The sequence below is a fragment of the Aulonocara sp. 'chitande type north' Nkhata Bay genome, linkage group LG22 (genome assembly GCF_057382095.1).
Source record: "Aulonocara sp. 'chitande type north' Nkhata Bay isolate Kocher_YH1m ecotype deep benthic linkage group LG22, A_spYH_male_GT1.1, whole genome shotgun sequence".
Lineage (NCBI taxonomy): Eukaryota > Metazoa > Chordata > Actinopteri > Cichliformes > Cichlidae > Aulonocara > Aulonocara sp. 'chitande type north' Nkhata Bay.
The window spans coordinates 27,612,432-27,623,355 of NC_141364.1; positions in this window are offsets into that span (position 1 = coordinate 27,612,432).

Here is a 10,924-nt window from a genome sequence, read left to right on the forward strand (position 1 = left end):
TGTGTATTTAAGTCCTCTGTTTTCAGTGTGTGATGGTCAGGTCGTCTGTTGTCCACGCCATGTTTCCTATGCCATGCTTCCAAGTTTCTTGTCTAGGTTTTTCTTATTGTTTGTTTAGATTTCCCAGTTTAGGTTTGTGTTAATTTTGCTTCAGTTTGCCTTGCCCTTTGTTTGTACCTTTTTTACCAGCCATATTAAACGGCTCGCTTTTTGTTAACATTCAAGTTTTGTTCCCTGTTCCTTGGAGTCTGCATTTTGGGTCCTTTTTCAATTCATACAGTCTGCCCTCGCCAGACTGTGACAGTAACTTTTTCCAGCTCCTCCAGAGGAGTCCCGATAAGCTTTTATCTGATTCCCAAACAATCTCAGCTAGCTATTTTCCATGCTGCAGGAATGTATCTACACTCCTGAATCAATACCTAATTGGTTTGATTATTATATATACAAACAAGTTTAATGTACACATTTTTACAGATATCAAGAGGATCATGAAGTAGGCTTGGTCAGTCAAACATCGTGTTTCAAATGTTGTATATATTAATTTTTATTCATATCCTTCCATAATGGTGGCATGGAGTGCATTGAAAAAAATAAATAAAATTAATGCTGATAACAAAGACGTGTTCATGTTGTGACCTACTTTATATAAAAGAATTTGCTCAGTCAGTTTCTCTAAAATGTTTTTTTTTTTTTTGGGGGGGGGGTTGTTTATTTATTTATTAAAATAGACTTTGATATTACACACTCTGAATAGTGTCATATATGGCCTCAAGGAAGTAGGGTAGGGTAATTTCCCCAAAGACGCTGTAACTGATGCTACCCTGGGAGACGCAACTCAATATGCTAAGAGCTTGTTATGTGGGCACATTTGATATGTAGGCAAGTTTGGTATCATTCTGCAATCTCCCTGCTAACCACAGCTCTAATCAAGAACAGCATGTCTTTTTTGGGGTAAACATTTTTAGACAAACAAACTATTTTATGTTTATTTGTCCGTTTTTTTCTAAATAAGTTGCTACCCTCTTTTCTTTTTAAGTAGAAACTCCTTCTACCCAATATAGTACTGTCCCCAGATAGATGTGTCACAATGTCACAATTTAGCTCAGCAGAAACTTTGCTTTCTGTGGTCTCACACTTTGGTAATGTTTGATTGATTTCATCACTTCAATTTTATTTACATAATGCCAACTCACAGTTCACAAAGACAATTTCAATGCACTTTTTATAGGAAGATCAACCCCTGCAACATTCTTCAATATAAGCAGCAGAGACGCACAACTGCAACTGGCTGGTCATGAAGAGGAAGAGAAGATAGAAAAGAGGAGCAGAGAGAGACGAGGACACAACACCAACTAAGAGAATACATTTAATAAATGAGTTTAATGACTTGAAAGAGAGAAGAAAAAATGTGAGCGTAACATGGTCAGTACCCCAGCAGTCTGAGCCTAGAGGAACATAATTAAGGGATATGCAGGGTCACCTTTTCATTTACGACAGCTAGCCAAGGTAAAGCTATATCTTGCAGCTGGTGTCTTTGAACGTGTTATTCATCTGTTCATTACTTGCAGACTGGACAAGTGCAATTCTCTGTACTTTGATTTGGACCAGACCTCTCTTCATCGTCTCCAGTTGGTCCAAAATGCAGCTGCTCGCCTGCTAACTGCACTAAATGGAAGGAGCATATTACCAGTTTTTGGCCTCTCTACACTGGCTCCCTGTTCCGTACAGGATCCAATTTAAAATCTTCCCTTTTTTTTTTAAATCGCTTAACGGCCGAGGCCCTTCTTACCTGTCCAGGTCCAGATCAAAACTAACCTTGACTATTCCACAGACTAAACTTAAATCTCATGGTGACAGAGCCTTCTCTGTGGCAGGTCCCAGACTCTGGAAAATCCTTCCTCTTAATATTTGATCTGCACAAACGCTTAAACATTTTAAATTGTTACTAAAGACACATTTTTATGGTCTGGCTTTTAACACAAATTGATCAAAACATTTTGGTTTTAACAGCCTTAGTTGTTGTTTTTGCTGTTTTTATTGACTTATTTTATTTATTTATTTGTTTGTTTTTTTATATTTTACTTCATCATTGTTGTACATTTTATTTATTTTAGTGGCATTTTACATTGTTAAGCACTTTGTGCAACATGGACTGTTTGGAAATGTGCTATATAAATAAGCCTGACCTGCTGTAAGCCTAAATATGAGCTTGATCAAAAACAAAAGTGTTAAATTTAATCTTAAAGCAACTAACGTTTTTTGTCTTCTGAACCCAAACTGGTTCCACATGAATAAAGCATTACAGCTAAGGACTATACCTCCAATCTTTTTTAGAAACTCTAGGAACCATAAACGAAGTAAAGTTATGCTTCAGCAGGGGAAGTGTAAAGGCAGTCTATGGGCAGTCAAGGAATGCCCTCATGCTAGCCCCCACTGAATCAGTGCCCATTGCTGATAGAGGCAGTGTATCAAATATGTGGTACAACTGGTCTGTGGGGCACTCTCGCTTGTGCTGTTGTTGTTCCACCAACCAGCTTGGGGAGGAGCAAAGTTTATAACATACAAAGAGCTGAAGCGAAACCAAGTGGTGTTAAAAACATCTGTCCACTGCAGCCACTGTCAGTACTTTTCATATAGTATATCTATCTCTAACCAGATTCTTGCTCTGGATGGTATTACCTCGGCCTCCAGTAACACTGTGAGGAACCTTGGAGTCATTTTGACCAGGATTTGTCCTTCAATGCACATATTAAACAAATATGTAGGACTGCTTTCTTCCATTTGCGCAACATCTCTAAAATTAGAAATATCCTGCTCGCTCAAAGTGATGCTGAAAAACTAATTCATGCATTTATTACTTCCATGCTCGGCTACTGCAATTCATCCCTGAAAAGCCTTCAGTTAATCCAAAATGCTGCAGCAAGAGTACTGACGGGGATATTTCTCCTATATTGGCTTCCCTTCATTGGCTCCCTGTTAAATCCAGAAATGAATTCAAAATCCAGCTCCTCACATGTAAGGTCTAAATAATCATGTGTTAATAGACCTCTCTGCATTGAAGCATACTTGCTATAAATCTTTGACTCTCTTCCACAGCATGTCTTTTATCCTGTCTTCCTTCTCTCACCCCAACTGGTCGCTGCAGATGGCCCCGCCCCTCCCTGAGCCTGGTTCTGCCGGAGGTTTCTTCCTGTTAAAAGGGAGTTTTTCCTTCCCACTGTCACCAAAGTGCTTGCTCATATGGGGTCATATGATTGTTGGGTTTTTCTCTGTATGTATTATTGTAGGCTCTACCTTACAATATAAAGTGCCTTGAGGCAAATATTGTTGTTATTTAGCACTATATAAATAAAATTGAATTGAATTTATTATTATGTCATATGTTGTTTTGTTTTTTTAGCGTTTCTCCCTTTCTTAGACTATAAAATTGCCATCAGTAATGTAGGAGATTTGAATGTGTACCATAAACCAATGCATATAGATCAGCATTTAAGGTTTGACTCTTATTATCCACTCCAACACAAATTGGGTGTCAACACAGAACAAACACTAACCCCCCAGACATAGTCGCTAGGGAAACAGATGATTTGGTGATATGGGAATTTCAGAACAGCTGAGACTCATTTTGGCGAAATACTGTGTTTTCAAGGCTTTTGAACCTTAATATAAGTTCTGCCAAAGTGTGGTCCATACCAAGGATCAGGTCTGCCTGCATACACAGGATAATATAGCATATGAGGTTGAGTGCTAAGAAGATTGAATTATGCATCAAGGAAACCAAACAACTTCTGCCTAAGCAGATTGCACAAAACAGAAGAGCTACCTCGTCTGTCAGGACACTGCAGTCTATTTACACCCACAGGCCAGTGATGAGATGTCATATGTCTGTGTAGGTTCTCAGTCATCCAGATCCTGGTAGTCTAAGGAGCTTGGAAGGAATGCGACTGGAGTCTCTAAGACATTTCACCTCTCATCAAAGAAGTGCCTTCAGTTCTAAAAACCAAATGGTGGCAAGTCCTAGGTATTTAAACCCTGGTTGGAGTTTGTAGTGTGTGAAAACCTGTCTCTGTCTGTATGGAAATTCATACACAAGCTGGCACATTTGTAATATCTTAAATTACACATAAGTTCAGCATTTATGCATATTCTTGCCCACTACATGTTAATTACCTTGTAGTCAGCTCTTAGTGTTGTGGTTCCAATTGATTTGGAAGCATTTTATTTGTTTTAAAATAAAATGCTGGGAAATAAAATGCTTTGTTTCCCCTGGCTGCACACTGTTTATTTTTTGGTTCAAACACATTTTCCACTTTTTGTACAGTCCCTCACATCTATTCCAATACTTTCAGCAATCTCCCGCCAGGAAGTTGCTTTGGAAAGTGTTAGATTTGTGTTCTCATGAGTAAATATATTGATTTATTTTATGTTGGGAGAGACGTTTTTTCTGATTGTCGTTTTCTGATTATCATTTTATTTTGAAAGAGATTTTACTTTGGTGATTGTTTTTTCATTTCCTCTTCCTGTTCCGTGTGTGTGTTCAGTTGGCGCGAACTGCAGCAATGCTGTATCTCATTCCCTTCCTGTGTTGCTAACAATAAAAGAAACGGGCAAAGTAATCAACCAAGTGAGTGTATTATTAAGAGAACATGGCCGAAGAAGAAGAAAACTCTTCAAGCTCAACAGAAAGTATTTCTAATTTCTTATATTTTTTTACGGATGTTCCTTAAACCGAGATGCAGATTATATACTATATATCTAACAGTATACACACACACACACACACACACACACACACACACACACACACACACACACACACACACACACACACACACACACACATCTGTTTGTTTCATATTTATCTCTTTGAGGGTGTGTTTGTTTGTTTTTTTTCTTGTGGGTGCAGCAGTTGGCGACCCATTGTGCTTATATATATATATATATATATATATATATATATATATATATATATATATATATATATATATATATATATATATATATATATATACACAACACCCAGCACGCCCCTGCGGGCGGTTTATCCTTCAAGCTCGGGTCCTCTACCAGAGGCCTGGGAGCTTGAGGGTCCTGCGCAGTATCTTAGCTGTTCCCAGGACTGCGCTCTTCTGGACAGAGATCTCCGATGTTATTCCCGGGATCTGCTGGAGCCACTCGCCTAGCTTGGGAGTCACCGCACCTAGTGCTCCGATTACCACGGGGACCACCGTTACCTTCACCCTCCACATCCTCTCGAGCTCTTCTCTGAGCCCTTGGTATTTCTCCAGCTTCTCGTGTTCCTTCTTCCTGATGTTGCTGTCATTCGGAACCGCTACATCGATCACTACGGCCGTCTTCTTCTGTTTGTCTACCACCACTATGTCCGGTTGGTTAGCCACCACCATTTTGTCCGTCTGTATCTGGAAGTCCCACAGGATCTTAGCTCGGTCATTCTCCACCACCCTTGGGGGCATCTCCCATTTTGACCTCGGGACTTCCAGATTATACTCGGCACAGATGTTCCTGTACACTATGCCGGCCACTTGGTTATGGCGTTCCATGTATGCCTTGCCTGCTAGCATCTTGCACCCTGCTGTTATGTGCTGGGTTGTCTCTGGGGCATCTTTACACAGCCTGCACCTGGGGTCTTGCCTGGCGTGATAGACCCCAGCCTCTATGGATCTTGTGCTCAGAGCTTGTTCTTGTGCTGCCATGATTAGTGCCTCTGTGCTGTCTTTCAGTCCAGCTTTGTCCAGCCACTGGTAGGATTTCTGGATATCAGCCACCTTCTCTATCTGCCGGTGGTACATACCGTGCAGGGGCCTGTCCTTCCATGATGGTTCCTCGTCTCCCTCCTCTTTCTTGGGTTTCTGCTGCCTGAGTTGGGGCCATCTTCCCAATGTATTCTTGGATGTTCGTTGTCTCATCCTGGACTGTGGTGCTGACACTCACCAGTCCCCGGCCCCCTTCCTTCCGCTTAGCGTACAGCCTCAGGGTGCTGGACTTGGGATGAAACCCTCCATGCATGGTAAGGAGCTTTCTTGTCTTTATGTCAGTGGCTTCTATCTCCTCCTTTGGCCAGCCTATTACCCCAGCAGGGTACCTGATCACGGGCAGGGCGTACGTGTTGACGGCCCGGATCTTGTTCTTACCATTCAGCTGACTCCTCAGGACTTGCCTGACCCTCTGCAGGTACTTGGTGGTTGCAGCTTTTCTAGCGGCCTCTTCATGGTTCCCATTTGCCTGCGGGATCCCCAGGTACTTGTAACTGTCCTCTATGTCTGCAATGTTGCCTTCTGGTGGTTCAATCCCCTCAGTTCTGACTACCTTCCCTCGCTTTGTTACCATCCGACTACACTTCTCCAGTCCGAATGACATTCCAATGTCATTGCTGTATAGCCTGGTAGTGTGGATCAGTGAATCGATGTCTCGTTCACTCTTGGCATACAGCTTGATGTCATCCATGTACAGGAGGTGGCTGACAACTGCTCCGTTCCGTAGTCGGTATCCGTAGCCAGTCTTGTTAATGATCTCACTGAGGGGGTTCAGGCCTATGCAGAACAGCAGTGGGGACAGAGCATCTCCTTGGTAGATCCCGCACTTGATGGTGACTTGTGCTATGGGCTTGGAGTTGGCCTCTAGTGTTGTACGCCACATCCCCATTGAGTTCCTGATGAAGGCTCTTAGGGTCCCATTGATCTTGTACAATTCTAAGCATTCCAGTATCCAGCTGTGGGGCATTGAGTCATAGGCCTTCTTGTAATCAATCCAGGCAGTGCACAGGTTGGTCAGTCTGGTCTTGCAGTCTCGGCTGACTGTTCTGTCTACCAGTAGCTGGTGTTTTGCGCCTCTGGTATTATTGCCAATCCCTTTCTGTGTCCCGCTCATGTATTGACCCATGTGCCTGTTCATCTTAGCCGATATGATGCCTGACAGGAGCTTCCATGTAGTACTGAGGCAGGTTATTGGTCGGTAGTTGGAGGGGGCCGGTCCCTTCTTGGGGTCCTTGGGGATCAGGACCGTCCGGCCTTCAGTTAGCCATTCCGGGTGTCTCTCGTTAACTAGCAGCTGGTTCATTTGTGCTGCCAGACGCTCGTGGAGTGCAGTCAGCTTCTTTAGCCAGTAGGCGTGAACCATGTCGGGCCCTGGTGCTGTCCAACTCTTCATACTGGAGACCCTTTCTTGGATATCTGCCACTGTGATGGTTACTGGACCCTGTTCAGGGAGGTCGCTGTGGTCTGCCCTCAGATCCACTAGCCACTAAGCATTGCCGTTATGGGTTGTGTCCTTCTCCCATATGCTCTTCCAGTATTGCTCCGTCTCCAGCCTTGGTGGTGCTGTTCTCTTATTATTATTGTTCCCTTGCCACTGAGAGTACACCTTTGCTGGTTCTGTGGAGAACAGCTGGTTTATTCTCCTGCCTTCTATCTCTCTGGTGTACCTCCTCAAGCGGCTGGCCAAGGCTATGAGTCTTTGCTTGGCAGTTTCCAAGGCCTCAGGTATGGACAGCTTGCTGTATTTCTTATGCACCTTCTTTGTCGCACCTTTCTGCCACTCCGTTAGTTGGCTAACCTCCCTCCGTGCTACTTTGATCTTGCCCTCTAGCCTCCTTCTCCATGGAGGGTACTGCCCCTTGTGGCTGTTCAACTTGTAGCCAAGCATCTCACTGATCACTGCTGCCGTATTGTAGATCAGCTTGTTAGTGTCGGTAATCGTGGTTGTAGGTATTGCCCGTAGTGTTGCATTAACATCATCTAGCAGACCTTCTGAGGGTACTTCACGTAATCTTGGTAACCGGCTACGGTGGATCCAGGTTTCAAGCTTGGCCATGATCCTATTTTTCAGGTCAGTTCCTCTCGCACTCAACGATCCTTCTCCTATCGCACTTGGGGCTATGTACCCAATCTCGGGTGGGGGTGATGATATCTCCCCCCTGACCTGGCGTCCTGACTCCTCCTTGCCGTAGCATTTGTGTTGTACCTCGTCAATCTCTAGCTGTGAGAGCAGTCCCTTCTTTCGAATGTTGGAACACTGAGCTACTAGTTGTTTCGCCGTCATTGTGGATGTTGGGTATCGAAGAATCCATAGGTCCCTCATCCTATTCATGTAGCCCCTTCCGCCGGGGTTACTTGCGTAGTAGCATTCCAACAACGCCCTGTTTTCGTCTCTTGCCCACCGATGCCGTCTTGTTCCAGTAGCCCACTTCTCGCTCATGTCTGCGGTAGGCTTGCTTAGCATAGGGGGTCTAGCCTTAAGACCCTTACTGGATACAGACGCCCCAAGGCAGGAATCGAACTCTGTTCCAAAGGCGTGTAGTCTAACCACTACGCTATCCAGCTGGTATGAGATATATATATATATATATATATATATATATATATATATATATATATATATATATAGCGAGCCTACCGCAGACATGAGCGAGACAAATAAATATGAAGGCATGCCGGCTCGGACGTCGCCCGGATCAACAAGGTCCGCGTCAGGTCTTGAGGAACCAGGGCACCCTGACGAAAAGTGGGCTACTGGAACAAGAAGGCATCGGTGGGCAAGAGACAAAAACAGGGCGTTGTTGGAATGCTACTACGCAAGTAACCCCGGCGGAAGGGGCTACATGAATAGGATGAGGGACCTATGGATTCTTCGATACCCAACATCCACAATGACGGCGAAACAACTAGTAGCTCAGTGTTCCAACATTCGAAAGAAGGGACTGCTCTCACAGCTAGAGATTGACGAGATACAACACAAATGCTACGGCAAGGAGGAGTCAGGACGCCAGGTCAGGGGGGCGACATCATCACCCCCACCCGAGATTGGGTACATAGCCCCAAGTGAGATAGGAGAAGGATCGTTGAGTGCGAGAGGAACTGACCTGAAAAATAGGATCATGGCCAAGCTTGAAACCTGGATCCCCCGTAGCCGGTTACCAAGATTACGTGAAGTACCCTCAGAAGGTCTGCTAGATGATGTTAATGCAGCACTACGGGCAATACCTACAACCACGATTACCAACACTAACAAGCTGATCTACAATACGGCAGCAGTGATCAGTGAGATGCTTGGCTACAAGTTGAACAGCCACAAGGGGCAGTACCCTCCATGGAGAAGGAGGCTAGAGGGCAAGATCAAAGTAGCACAGAGGGAGGTTAGCCAACTAACGGAGTTGCAGAAAGGTGCGCCAAATAAGGTGCCTAAGAAATACAGCAAGCTGTCCATACCTGAGGCCTTGGAAACTGCCAAGCAAAGACTCACAGCCTTGGCCAGCCGCTTGAGGAGGTACACCAGAGAGATAGAAGGCAGGAGAATAAAACAGCTGTTCTCCACAGAACCAGCAAAGGTGTACTCTCAGTGGCAAGGGAACAATAAGAGAACAGCACCACCAAGGCTGGAGACGGAGCAATACTGGAAGAGCATATGGGAGAAGGATGCAACCCATAACGGCAATGCTCAGTGGCTAGAGGATCTGAGGGCAGACCACAGCGACCTCCCTGAACAGGGTCCAGTAACCATCACAGTGGCAGATATCCAAGAAAGGGTCTCCAGTATGAAGAGTTGGACAGCACCAGGGCCCGACATGGTTCATGCCTACTGGCTGAAGAAGCTGACTGCACTCCACGAGCGTCTGGCAGCACAAATGAACCAGCTGCTAGTTAACGAGAGACACCCGGAATGGCTAACTGAAGGCCGGACGGTCCTGATCCCCAAGGACCCCAAGAAGGGACCGGTCCCCTCCAACTACCGACCAATAACCTGCCTCAGTACTACATGGAAGCTCCTGTCAGGCATCATATCGGCTAAGATGAACAGGCACATGGGTCAATACATGAGCGGGACACAGAAAGGAATTGGCAAGAATACCAGAGGCGCAAAACACCAGCTACTGGTAGACAGAACAATCAGCCGAGACTGCAAGACCAGACTGACCAACCTGTGCACTGCCTGGATTGATTACAAGAAGGCCTATGACTCAATGCCCCACAGCTGGATACTGGAATGCCTAGAATTGTACAAGATCAATGGGACCCTAAGAGCCTTCATCAGGAACTCAATGGGGATGTGGCGTACAACACTAGAGGCCAACTCCAAGCCCATAGCACAAGTCACCATCAAGTGCGGGATCTACCAAGGAGATGCTCTGTCCCCACTGCTGTTCTGCATAGGCCTGAACCCCCTCAGTGAGATCATTAACAAGACTGGCTACGGATACCGGCTACGGATACCGACTACGGAACGGAGCAGTTGTCAGCCACCTCCTGTACATGGATGACATCAAGCTGTATGCCAAGAGTGAACGAGACATCGATTCACTGATCCACACTACCAGGCTATACAGCAATGACATTGGAATGTTGTTCGGACTGGAGAAGTGTAGTCGGATGGTATCAAAGAGAGGGAAGGTAGTCAGAACTGAGGGGATTGAACTACCAGAAGGCAACATTGCAGACATAGAGGACAGTTACAAGTACCTGGGGATCCCGCAGGCAAATGGGAACCATGAAGAGGCCGCTAGAAAGGCTGCAACCACCAAGTACCTGCAGAGGGTCAGGCAAGTCTTGAGGAGTCAGCTGAATGGTAAGAACAAGATCCGGGCCATCAACACGTACGCCCTGCCCGTGATCAGGTACCCTGCTGGGGTAATAGGCTGGCCAAAGGAGGAGATAGAAGCCACTGACATAAAGACAAGAAAGCTCCTTACCATGCATGGGGGGTTTCACCCCAAGTCCAGCACCCTGAGGCTGTACGCTAAGCGGAAGGAAGGGGGCCGGGGACTGGTGAGTGTCAGCACCACAGTCCAGGATGAGACAACGAACATCCAAGAATACATTGGGAAGATGGCCCCAACTGACCGAGTGCTCAGTGAATACCTCAGGCAGCAGAAACCCAAGAAAGAGGAGGGAAACGAGGAACCATCATGGAA